This window comes from Diachasma alloeum, unplaced genomic scaffold, assembly GCF_001412515.2.
Source record: "Diachasma alloeum isolate Michigan unplaced genomic scaffold, Dall2.0 Dall_scaffold_00206, whole genome shotgun sequence".
In the NCBI taxonomy this organism is placed as follows: domain Eukaryota; kingdom Metazoa; phylum Arthropoda; class Insecta; order Hymenoptera; family Braconidae; genus Diachasma; species Diachasma alloeum.
In genome coordinates this window covers 1,523,656-1,535,208 of record NW_021680371.1, presented here as the reverse complement: position 1 = coordinate 1,535,208, position 11,553 = coordinate 1,523,656, and the positions used below count along the sequence as shown (strand labels likewise).

The following is an 11,553-nucleotide window of genomic DNA, read 5'->3' as shown; positions in this document are numbered from 1 at the left end:
GGTGATTTTTCAAAAATTTATTTTAAAAAAAGTACTAACTAGCAAATGTTTTTTATTAGCTCGCAATTTTCTTCAAAACTACTTCAATGAGGAAAAAAATAAAAATTTGGAATATCTATACATGAGGGGCTAATTGATCGGATCTAAATTACAAGCGGTAGGCACGGTGTAGCGGCCTAGTGTCTCCATCTAGTCAGTGTGACAGATGGATACATTAGGGCACTGCACAATCGGCCGGCTGTGCGACTGGGGTTTTACATGGTTTCCCGTGCAGTCCTAGCTCGAATGGGGCACAGCTAAGAGTAAGACGGCCATGATACCGCAGATAACAATGAGAGGAAAAGTAAAGGAGGGGAGGCAGGCTAGAGGAGGGGTTTCAAATTGAGAACTACTTCGATAAAACCAATGAAATAGAAAAATAAATAAAATAATATATCTTCATGATTGTAAGTTGGAGAATTTTTGTCTTCTTGCTATTCAAAGTAGTAAAAATATAACTTGAATTCTGAAGATTAAAATCTGAGATAAACTCCAAATGAAAGTTAGTAGAAATAAAAACATTCTGGTTGAGTTTGTGCTCACTCGGCAGTCTAGTATTATTGATAATAATTAATCTAGAAGTGCAAAAATAACATAGTCTTACGTGAAAATGAACTACTTGAGGTCAGAGAGAAGATAAAGATCTAGAAAAAATTTCGAAAAGTCCAAAAGAATAAATAAAAATTCCATATCCAATATGAAAATTATTGTCAGTGTCAAACTTTTGCAATAAATAATTTATGTTGTTTAAAAAAACAAGTCAAGAAAGAATTTGATGGATCAATTTCTCAAACATCGAAGTTAGAATTCACTAGAAAAATTATCAATGATGAATCTTTTTTTTTTTGCTTTTTGAATTTATTTTTCCGCGTTACACTCAAGGACTCAAACGCAGTTAACTCATATTATTTAAGACAGAAATTTCACAGAATTTCCAGTGAAGTTTGAAGCTTTAGGGCCTTTTTCCCCTCAAATTGAACTTGATGTCGCTCTTGAGAATTACTAAACCTAACTGTCTATGAAATGACCATTTTTTCTTCTAACAGTGTAAATTACAGACGAAAAACATTTCATTTCCTGAAATCCATTTTTGGAAATCGAAAACGGGAGACAAGGTCCCATCGGAGCCATCAGGAAGCTAATCATACACGGAGAAAAAACAGTTTTAGTTTTCAGGGATCTGCGACATTCTAAAATTAAACGAGTGACTAAAATCAAGGCGTCTACCCTTACGGTAACTTCAAAGATTATTGAAAACCGCAAAAAAATTGCCGAAAACTCGATTAGATTCGGAATTCTAATTTTTTTCTCAATTTAATTATTGTTTTGGTTTTTCAAAGAAGAAATTGTAAAAAATCAGGATTTAACCCAGTGTCTTATGTGAAAATCAATATTTCCGTTGTAATTAAAGATTAAAATCTGAATTTTTTTTCAGTAGATGTGAAAAAATCAAGAATTTTTTTGACCCCTCATAAAAAATAATCCACCGTTTTACAAACAAGTTTTATAATTTATTTATAAAAGGGAAATGTTTGAAAAAATATCAATATATTGCGAAATTTAATTTAGATTATACTGACTGAGTATGAATTTTTTTAAATTTTTTCCATGCAATTTAGTTGAAAAATTTAAAAACTGAAAATATTCAAAAGTACAGCGTAGCCCGGCCGAATTTTTAGTGATTGAATCCCTAAAGCTAAAATCATTCTAGTTAATGTCAAGAATCTCTGAAAATTAGGAATAGATTTTAAAAAAAAGGATCAATTCCTGAAAATTATGGGTACATTCCTAAAAACTAAAACTTTTATCCTCTGTGTGTCCGAAATAATTGTCACACTGGATGGAAAAACAATACACAGATAGTTTGAAAAAATTTTGTAGCGAAAAATCAAAGAAGCATGAACAATCATCATAAAAAAATGTGAATAAATGAATAAAAACGGCCTGAAAAACTGGATGAACAACAATCCACAAATAATCTGAAAAAATTTTGAGAGAATTTTGCAGCAAAAAATCAAAGAAGCATGAACAATCATAAAAAAATGTGAAAAAATGAATCAAAACGGCCTCAAAAACTGGATGGATAACAACATGAATAATATGAAAAAATTTTGAGAAAATTTTACAGCGAAAAATCAAGGAAACATGAACAATCATAAAAAAATGTGAATAAATGAATCAAAATGGCCTCAAAAACTGGCTGGATAACAAAACATGAATAGTTTGAAAAAAATTGTGAGAAGAACATTTTGCAGTTGAAAATCAAAAAAGCCTGAACAATCCTTAAAAAAATGTGAATAAATAAATCGAAAACGGCCTCAAAAACCACTGAAGAAAAATACTCCAGAAGCTCACCCATATACTTGAGTCCCATAGGTGATTTATTAAAATTGGATGAAATTTCCCAACAACACAACCGACAACCTGCAATTCGGTCAACTTCATAAAGAAGACAAATTGTCTTTTGATTAAGAACAATATCTTTTTAATTTGGTGAAAGTTTCCTCCCGGTAATTGACTATTCGCTCATTTTCGCCGACACAGCTCCACAAAAAATCAAAACCTCTTCATTCCCATAAAACAATCCCCTCCAACATCACAGCGCATATTATCACTTCAAGAATTTCAACGTCACTCCATTAACTGGGGCTCGATCGTATGATTGATGGTTTTACGTCGTGCGAGAGTAAAAGTGGTTTCATCAAGGCACATACACACATTTTGGCTCATAACTGGACTCATCGACTGCACATATGGTTCGTTCCACCGGAATTCATCAATCGAAATGTCTCCACTCGCAAAGCTCCATTTTTTTTCATCCTCAGCAAAAACTATTCTACAATTATTTCAATGACGCAATCCCCTGGCTCTTGGGTTGATGCAACGGTGACTTTGAATTGCACTCATAATTTTTTCCCCTCGTGGACTTGAAATACCGAAAAGCGAAAGGAAGTGCGCACCCAGAAAAATGATTTATTTGATTCCAAAAAAGTTTATTTAAAGAGTCTCAAATAATTATTTTTTCGAATTAAATAAAAAAATTTATTTGAAGTTCTGTTTAGATTAAATAAATGTTTTTTACTATTAATAATTCTGTATTTGGGCAAATAAATTCTTGATTTATACCAAATAAACAGTTTTCTTATGCCAAGAAACTTTCTTTGTTTGAGTCAAATTTTTTGTTTGAACTAAATAAATATTTATTTGATGCTAATAATTCATTTTGACTTTGAGATGGTAATAAACTCGAAAAAGATTGAATGATAATCGTGCAGTAATTATTAGGGGCTGTACGTATATCACGTAAGACATTTAGAGGAGGGGAATAAATTTGAATTAAAGTGTAATATAAAATTGGATCAGAATGATTCTAGAGCGCTCAAATCGTCCAGATCTCCCGTTTCCTGGATTCATACGAGCTTTATCCACATAATTTACAAATATTTTTGAAACACACTTTTGAAAATTTTCACAAAATACATGAAAATGTAATTTTCTTAAAATAAAAAAACTATTCATTTGAAATAAACAAATTGTTTATTCGATTAAAAAAAATCATTTATTTGAAATAAATAAATTTTTTGTTTGATGCAATTAAATCCTTTTACTTGAAATAAATAAAAAAAAATCTGGCTGAAGGCCCTCGGGCGATGGCCTATTGTAAGAAATTTTTTTTTGTTGTTTGTAATTTTCTTGCAATAAATTCCGTTAAAAATTAATTAATTAAAAAAAATTCAAATAAAAATTTTGATTTTAAACATTTTTCTGGATGCAAAATTTTTCTAAACAGAATTGAAAATCAATATTAATGACACATAAAATTCCGTGGATTCCTCTTCTGTTCTCATCACAGGTAATATAAGAATTTGCATTGGAATGGGAATAATAAGGAGATTGGCAATAGTCACTGTTGGGGGAGGGGGTAGAGATAAGGGAACCGAACGAGGTGAAAAAACGACTGACAAAAGAGCGAAGAGAGGAGACAAAAAGAAAAAAAAAGAAAAAGGAGGCACGACGATCGGGGGAATAACACGCGGGGGGTCTTTGCCACCCGATAGAGGAGGGGAAGGTGGGGAGTCTTGGGTAGGAGCCACGAGATCCGATTGGTTCGCGCCTCGGCCATATTATAAGCAGCGGCCTGCAGTCCGCGCTAGTTAATGTTAGTCCGAACCACCAAGTGAGTCGCATCTGACGATCGTCAATGCGCGCGCGTTTCAATTTAACTTTTATTGACGATATCTGTTGTAGAATATATTTTTTTGTGATTCAATAAATCAAATTGATCGGATTAACTAGACAATTTCAACTGATTTGAATCTTCACAGCTGGGAATTTCGATCGCATTGTTGAGAGTTTTTTTAAATACTCTGTGGAGCTAATAAATCTCATTCGGCATCACGTGTTTATTCCTCGAACAAGTGTCAGTGAACCTGTTGGAGAATTCCTAGATTCAAGTGTCGATTTTCTTTTTATTTTTACTGAGGATAATTCGCAGTGCGAAGGAACTGATATAAAAGTAAGTGTGAAGTGAATAAAAAAATGATGAAATTGTAAGACAATTCTGATTCTGCTGTGAAGTGGTATAGCAGGAAAAGTAGATTTTACTTGAACATTAGGTTTTGGGATATATCTGGTCTGAGGGAGATACTGGAGTTTTTGGAAGGACTTTTTTGTAGAGCACAGTGAGATCAACGGAAAAGATCTTTATCAGTATTTTGTTATCTCAGTTACCTTCAAACATATTTACCAAACACTAAGAAATGGAGTAAAATGGAAAAAGTAAAGTCTAGTTGGACATCAGCTTCTGGGACATGTCTCAGAACGGAAGACAGATAGCGGATTTTTTTCGAGGATCTTGTCTGTTGAAGGAAGTCGGATCTGTGAAAAAGGTCCCTATCAGAATTTCATTTGCCCTCTTGGGTTCAAAGATATTCACTAAAATTTCTGAAATGGAGTGGAATATTTCCTAGGTTTTTAGACATCTCAAAATCTGAGAGAAGCGGCAAAATTTTTTTGAAGATTTTTTTTGGCAGATCTTACTTCTCTCTACAAGAAGATCCTCATGAAAACTTTGAGAGGTAACAGAACGCTACTGTTTCCTTGAAAATTTTCAAACAAATTTCCTGCTTCAAGTTATTAATATTTTTCGAACCCAAAGCGCATTAATTTTTATCATCATCTCCTGGAGATTAATGTGCTTCGATTTGTGAAAATTTGGATCAAAAATATTGGTCAGAATTTCATTCGCACTCTTGCGTTCAAAGATATTCACTAAAAATTCTGAAATGGAGTGAAATATTTTATAGGTTTTTAGACACCTCGAAATCTGAGAGAAGCGGCAAAATTTTTTGAGGATTTTTTTCGGTAGATCTGACTTCCCTCTACAAGAAAGTCCTCATGAAAACTTTAAAGGGTAACAGAAGGCCACTGTTTCCTTGAAATTTTTCAAACAAATTTCCTGCTCAAAGTTATTAATATTTTTCGAACCCAAAGCGCATTAATTTTTATCATCATCTCCTGGAGATTAATATGCTTCGATTTGTGATAATTTGGACCAAAAATATTGGTCAGAATTTCATTCGCATTCTTGGGTTTAAAGATATTCACTAAAAATTCTGAATTGGAGTGGAATATTTCATGGATTTAAGAGATCTCAAAATCTGAGAGAAGTGGCAAAATCTTTGAGGATTTTTTTCTGTAGATCTTACTTCCTTCTACAAGAAGGTCCTCATGAAAACCTTAAGGGGTAGCAGAAGGTTATTGTTGCCTTGAAAATTTTCAGACAAATTTCCTACTCAAAGTTATTAATATTTTTCGAAAACAAAGCGCTCTAATCGCCACCCATCATCTCCTGGAGATTAATACTCTTGGATTTTGTAAAAATATTGATAACTTGTGACAGAAAATTTGTTCAAAAATTTGGAAAATTAACGGCATTCTGTTATCCTTCAATATCCAAGATATTCAGCAAGTATTCACTCTGAATATGCGTAAAATTGAAAAAGATTTTCACTTGAAGATCACTTTTTTGGAAATATCTCGATATCTAAGAGTGGCAGCAAATTTTTTTACACGAATCATTCTTGTAAAATACGCTTTCCTCTATAACGAAGCTTCTTATCAAAATTTCGTTACTTCCCTTAGATCTAGAAATATTCATCAACAACTCTAAAATTAGGTGTAGATCTCACTTCCCTCTTCAAGAAGGCCCTCATGAAATCATTAGAATCTAAGATATTCAGCAAGGTTTCACTCTGAATATGAGTAAAATTGAAAAAGATTTTCACATGAAGATCACTTTTTTGGAAGTATCTCGATAAGTAAGGGTGGCAGCAAAATTTTTACACGAATCATTCTTGTAAAACACTTTTTGCTCTATGACAGCTTCTTATCAAAATTTTGTGATTTTCCTTAAATCTAGAAATATTTATCAAAAGCTTCTGAATTAGCTATAGATCTCACTATTTCGGCAGGTTTCACTTCCTTCTACAAAACAGTTCTCATGATAACTTTAGAATCTAAGACATTCAGCAAAAGTTCACCCTGAATATGAGTAAAACTGAAGAAAATCTTCACTTGAAGACCACTTTTTTGGAAATATCTCGATAAGTAAGGGTGGCAGCACATTTTTTTACACGAATCATTCTTGTAAGACACTCTTTCCTCTATGACGAAGCTCCTAATCAAGACTTTGTCATTTCCCTCAGATCTAGAAATACTTATCAAAAGCTCGAAAATTAGGTGACGAAGAAAAAATCAATTTCCCTTGAAGATCAGCTTCTGGAAAGTATCTCGCAATCTACTTGAAACATCGAATTCTTCTCGACTCCACTTGTCTTTACAAAAAAGCTTGCTATGAAAATGTTTTCCTTTTCCTTTAGTTACCAATATCATTCACGCAAAGGTGACTGATGTTAATAAAATCTGTTTCATTTTTTTGAACATATCTCGAAATCATTTTTAAGAGATGTTTTCTTTCCTCTGTAAAAACAGATCGTCATGAAAATTTCACCGTCGTCCTTGAATTCAGAATTTTTGAAAGAACTCTCTAAACTTGAGGAAAGAAGAAAAAGTAAATTTCCCTAAAAGATCACTATCTGTAGGCGTCCACATGAAAAGGGCCCACTTTGGCGGTATTGGAGTTATGTATATTCCGACAATGTTGGTCAGATTTCTCACATTTTGAGTCAGAAATCAACCCGATAGAATAAAAACTGACGTCAGTATAGAAGATCAAAAAATCAATTTAACATTGGTTTAAATGGGAGATGTGGAGAGAAAAACGTGAATATCTCGGAAACTAGATGCGACAAAGTGGGCCGTTTTCATGTGGACGTACACATCTGCCAAATATCTCGCAATCTACGAGAGATATCGAAATGTTTGCATATACCTTTTCGCCCGATCTCACTCTTCTTTACCAAAAAATCTTCATGAAAATTTCGCTATCTCTTCAAAATTCCAAGATATTTGCTTGAACCTCACTTACAATCGCGTAATAAAACTGAAAAATCTGTTTTATTTGAACATCACTTCTTCAATAATTCCCTCAGAATCTAATACAAATAGCAAGATAATTTTTCCAAGAATCATTCATCAAAATTGTGCCATCTTCCTTGGATTCAGAAATATTCCGCAGCAACTCTCTAAACTCAAGTAAAAAAGTAAAAGTCAATGTCCCTTGAGGATTTTCACCTTCTACAAAATATAATGTAATCCACGGAAGATATTGACATTTGCGTCCATGTCTTTTCACATGATCTTTCAAAAAAATGTCCTCATAAAGATTTCACCATCTCTTAAATCCCAAGACATTAACTAAAAAACTCACCCCAAAGTATTTCAAAATGTAAAAGGTAGCAAAATTTTGTACGGATCACTCTCATAATTCACTTCCCTCTAAAAAGAAATTCGTAAAAATTTAGCTAATGTAATCCACGCAAGATCTCGACATTTGCGTCCATGCCTTTTCACATGATCTTTCAAAAAAATGTCCCCATAAAGATTTCACCATCTCTTAAATTCCAAGATATTAACAAAAAAACCCACCCCAAAGTATTTCAAAAGATAGCAAAATCATGTCCGGATCACTCTCATAATTCACTTTCCTCTAAAAAGAAATTCGTAAAAATTCAGCTACTTCATTCGGATTCCAAATATAAATCACAAACTCACCCCCAAGTGAAGTCGACCTCATCAAAATTGAATCACAAACTGAGCCATGAAAAAATACCACCGAGTGATGGCTAAGACCGTCGACGTGACCAACTAGAATTGCGTTGACTTTGAAAATTGAGCAACACTCCCCATGCGCTAGGCATCGATATGCCCAGGAACAGGGGGAATACTTTTTTTTGACGTAACTGAAATAAGATATCGCGGGAATATTGAGATAAGGTCGCGAGGGATGCGGTATCGATGTTGCTTCGAGTTATATATACTTGATTTCATCCGGCGGCTGACTCACAGACACGAATCAAGGCGCGCTGGCCTCTTACTCTCGTCCATACTGCACACCATCTGATTTTTTTCATTCATCTGAAGTAGTGGCCGGCGCCCCTCCATCCGACCGAATGCTCTTTAAACAAGTGGGAAATTGCTTTCGTCACAACATGGCCAATATATTTTTCATAATAAATTAGCAATTTGCTTCTGAATGGAATTTCTGTGACAAAGTATTGTATTTTATAATGAATTTAATTATTCATTGAATTCAACATTTCCCCAATGGTAAAATTTTTTACGCGGATAGAAATATTCAATAAAATTTACGTATCTTTTCCGTAATTCCGGAGCGAGATGTGGTTGTAGGAAATTTTACGGAACTGTCACGGAATTTTTCCGGAGCGTTCCGTAATTTTTATCTGAATCTCCTGTGAAAAATTATGATACCGTCACTTAAATTTGCCGAGTCGATTTCGTAATCGGTGAGTGAATTGTGAGTTCTGTAATTTTTACTGAACATTTCTCTCCGTGTATGTTTCCATAAAAATAGGTTTCAAAATAATTTTTTAACCAATGCAATCTCATGATCGAACTCGGTCAAGATGCCATTGGGAAGAATATTTTAAATCATAATTGTTGTTAAATTATTTAAACAATTATTATGCTCTCTAAACAAGTAGGACATTGCTTTCGTCACAACATGGCCAATATATTTTTTATAATAAATTAGCAATTTGCTTCTGAATGGAATTTCTATGACAATGTATTGTATTTTAAAATGAATTTAATGATTTATTGAATACAACATTGCCCCAACGTTAACAGCCAACATTGTACCAGTGTTGATTACTAACATTGTCCCAATGGTAATTTTTTTTATCTTTCCCTAAATATTGGTTTCAAAATACATTTTTCAACAACAGATGATGTAATCAATTTCACGATCGAACTCGGTAAAGGTGCTATATTGAGAAGAATATTTTAAATCATAATTGTTGTTCAATTGTTTAAACAATTACTATGCTCTCTAAACAAGTGGTACATTGCTTTCGTCACAACATGCCCAATATATTTTTTATAATAAATTAGCAATTTGCTTCTGAATGGAATTTCTATGACAATATATTGTATTTTAAAATCAACTCAATGATTCATTGAATTCAACATTGTACCAACGTTGATAGCCAACATTGTCCCAATGGTAAAATTTTTTACCTTTCTTTTAAGTTACTAATTGTTTTTTAGATAAGGAAATACGTGGAAAGGTTCGATGAGGTCGTGAAATTTCTAACAGTCTCCCCTACATACTAAAAATAGCATATTCAAACTCCTGAGGCCAAAATTACTTGACCTGATATAAAATATTGGAAATGTTGAATTTGACGAATATAATGCTTCCATTCAGAAACGAAACCCTGATTACATTGATTCAACGGCAGAATCAATCGGAATCACAAACAATAGTAATTGAAATTTACGGTACATTTTTTCAATGAAAATTGAAAATTTTATAGAAAAATCAATGGCAACTGTGAATGCTACTCCAATTATTAGAAAAATTGCGGTAAATATATTCTTGAATTTACAATTCATTGAGAATTCTGGATAATTTGGTACTGAATATTCATGTTTCGATTGAGAATTCAAGTAAGTTAGGGAATTCTAATCTCCCTGTTGTTGAAAAATTAGGAATTTTATTGAATTTTATTGAATTTTCAGTAAATTTTAAAATTCGATGATCCTCCCACCCTCTCCAATATAATTGTACTGAAAACCCCTAGTCAACTGTGCATAAAATTTCAGTTTTTTTCTAACACTGAAACTTAAACATTTTTATTTGCTTTTTTCATTTCCATCAGATGAATATTAAAAATATCCATAAACACACGTTTTCTTGATTGAAATGAAGACTTTATTAATTAGTAGAAATGAAATAATTCATAAGACAGTGAAGAGAACGAATTAATCAAGATGTGATAATTCTCCAATTGTAACAAATAAATCGTTTATATAATTCCAATAGAGAATTGATTTGATTGGAATAGATGAATTATTTCAAATGAAAGATTCCAAATTATGACTACGTTTCGATTAAAAAACGCCATCTCTCTGGATGTAGTTGCTTCATGTCAGAGAAAAAATCGCTAAAATTCGGTGACAAAAATCCACTCACTTCAAGTGATAAAAGTTCTTAAAACTGAGAACATTTCAAAGTCATGAAATTCTGGAATAATTTAACATTAAATCACCATTAGTTGAGTCAAAGTGCCAGCTAATATTCTTTCGAGAACAAGAGCACTTATAAATTATATGCAGATGAAATTCAGTAGCGACACGGTAAAACTGTTCAAGTCGATTTTGACTATTGGTCAGTTTTTAATAAATATCTCAAAATCTAAGGGAGATAGCAAAGTTTTTGTCATGACCTTCTTTATAGTTCTTAATTCGCTCTACAAAAAAGGTCATTATAAAAATTTCGTTATCTCCTTTAGATTCAGAGATATTCCTTGAAAACTCAGCGGAGAGTTACGTCGACTTTAACCGTTTTGCCGTTTCCCTACTGAATTATAACCTCTAGAGAAATTTTAACAGATAGTTGAGACATGAGTGGACTTTTAACAAGAAAAAACAATTCCGTTCAAGCCCCAACATTTCCTCAAAACGTAAAATATACCAGTTCCAAGTCAAAAGCACAGACAATCAACCTTTTTTATCTGATTTCCAGGGAAAATCTTCCCAGAACAAGTGAAAATTCTCATACAGCAGTTACGAAATTCCGAGATTTTACAGTGAAACTAGAAACGCATTTTCTCTCTGAATAACAAAAAAAAAACCAACACAACAATAATCAGATATTGTATTCACCCATTGACCGATCGAGACACGAGACTATCGCATGACAATTCCTCAATCCAACAAAACCATAAACCCAGAGGTATCAATTGGGCCTCTGATTATGAAATAATTGCGAGTGTCACTTGCTTCCGTGTTTATTTAAATCACGCAAACAGATGAATCACTCTCAAGAGGTCCCATAAATTCCCAGAATATGACGTTATGGTGAAGGAG

General features: G+C 32.9%; 2 protein-coding genes across 5 annotated transcripts in view; one reads left to right on the top strand and one right to left on the bottom strand.

Moving 5' to 3' along the window:
- The window catches only part of LOC107036189 (peroxisomal leader peptide-processing protease), a 96,110-nt gene that overhangs the window by 58,909 nt on the left and 25,648 nt on the right, over nt 1-11,553 (bottom strand). The gene's annotated exons all lie outside the window — the stretch shown is intronic.
- LOC107036190 (ion transport peptide-like) overlaps nt 1-11,553 on the top strand; it is a 47,943-nt gene that overhangs the window by 17,243 nt on the left and 19,147 nt on the right. The window contains exon 1 of one of the 2 annotated variants that reach the window (XM_015253967.1): nt 4,220-4,555. The exons of the other annotated variant lie outside the window; for it this stretch is intronic. The gene's annotated coding sequence lies outside the window, so the exon portion shown is untranslated. Of the gene's footprint in view, nt 1-4,219; nt 4,556-11,553 lie in introns of those variants that run through there. 2 annotated transcript variants of the gene reach the window in all.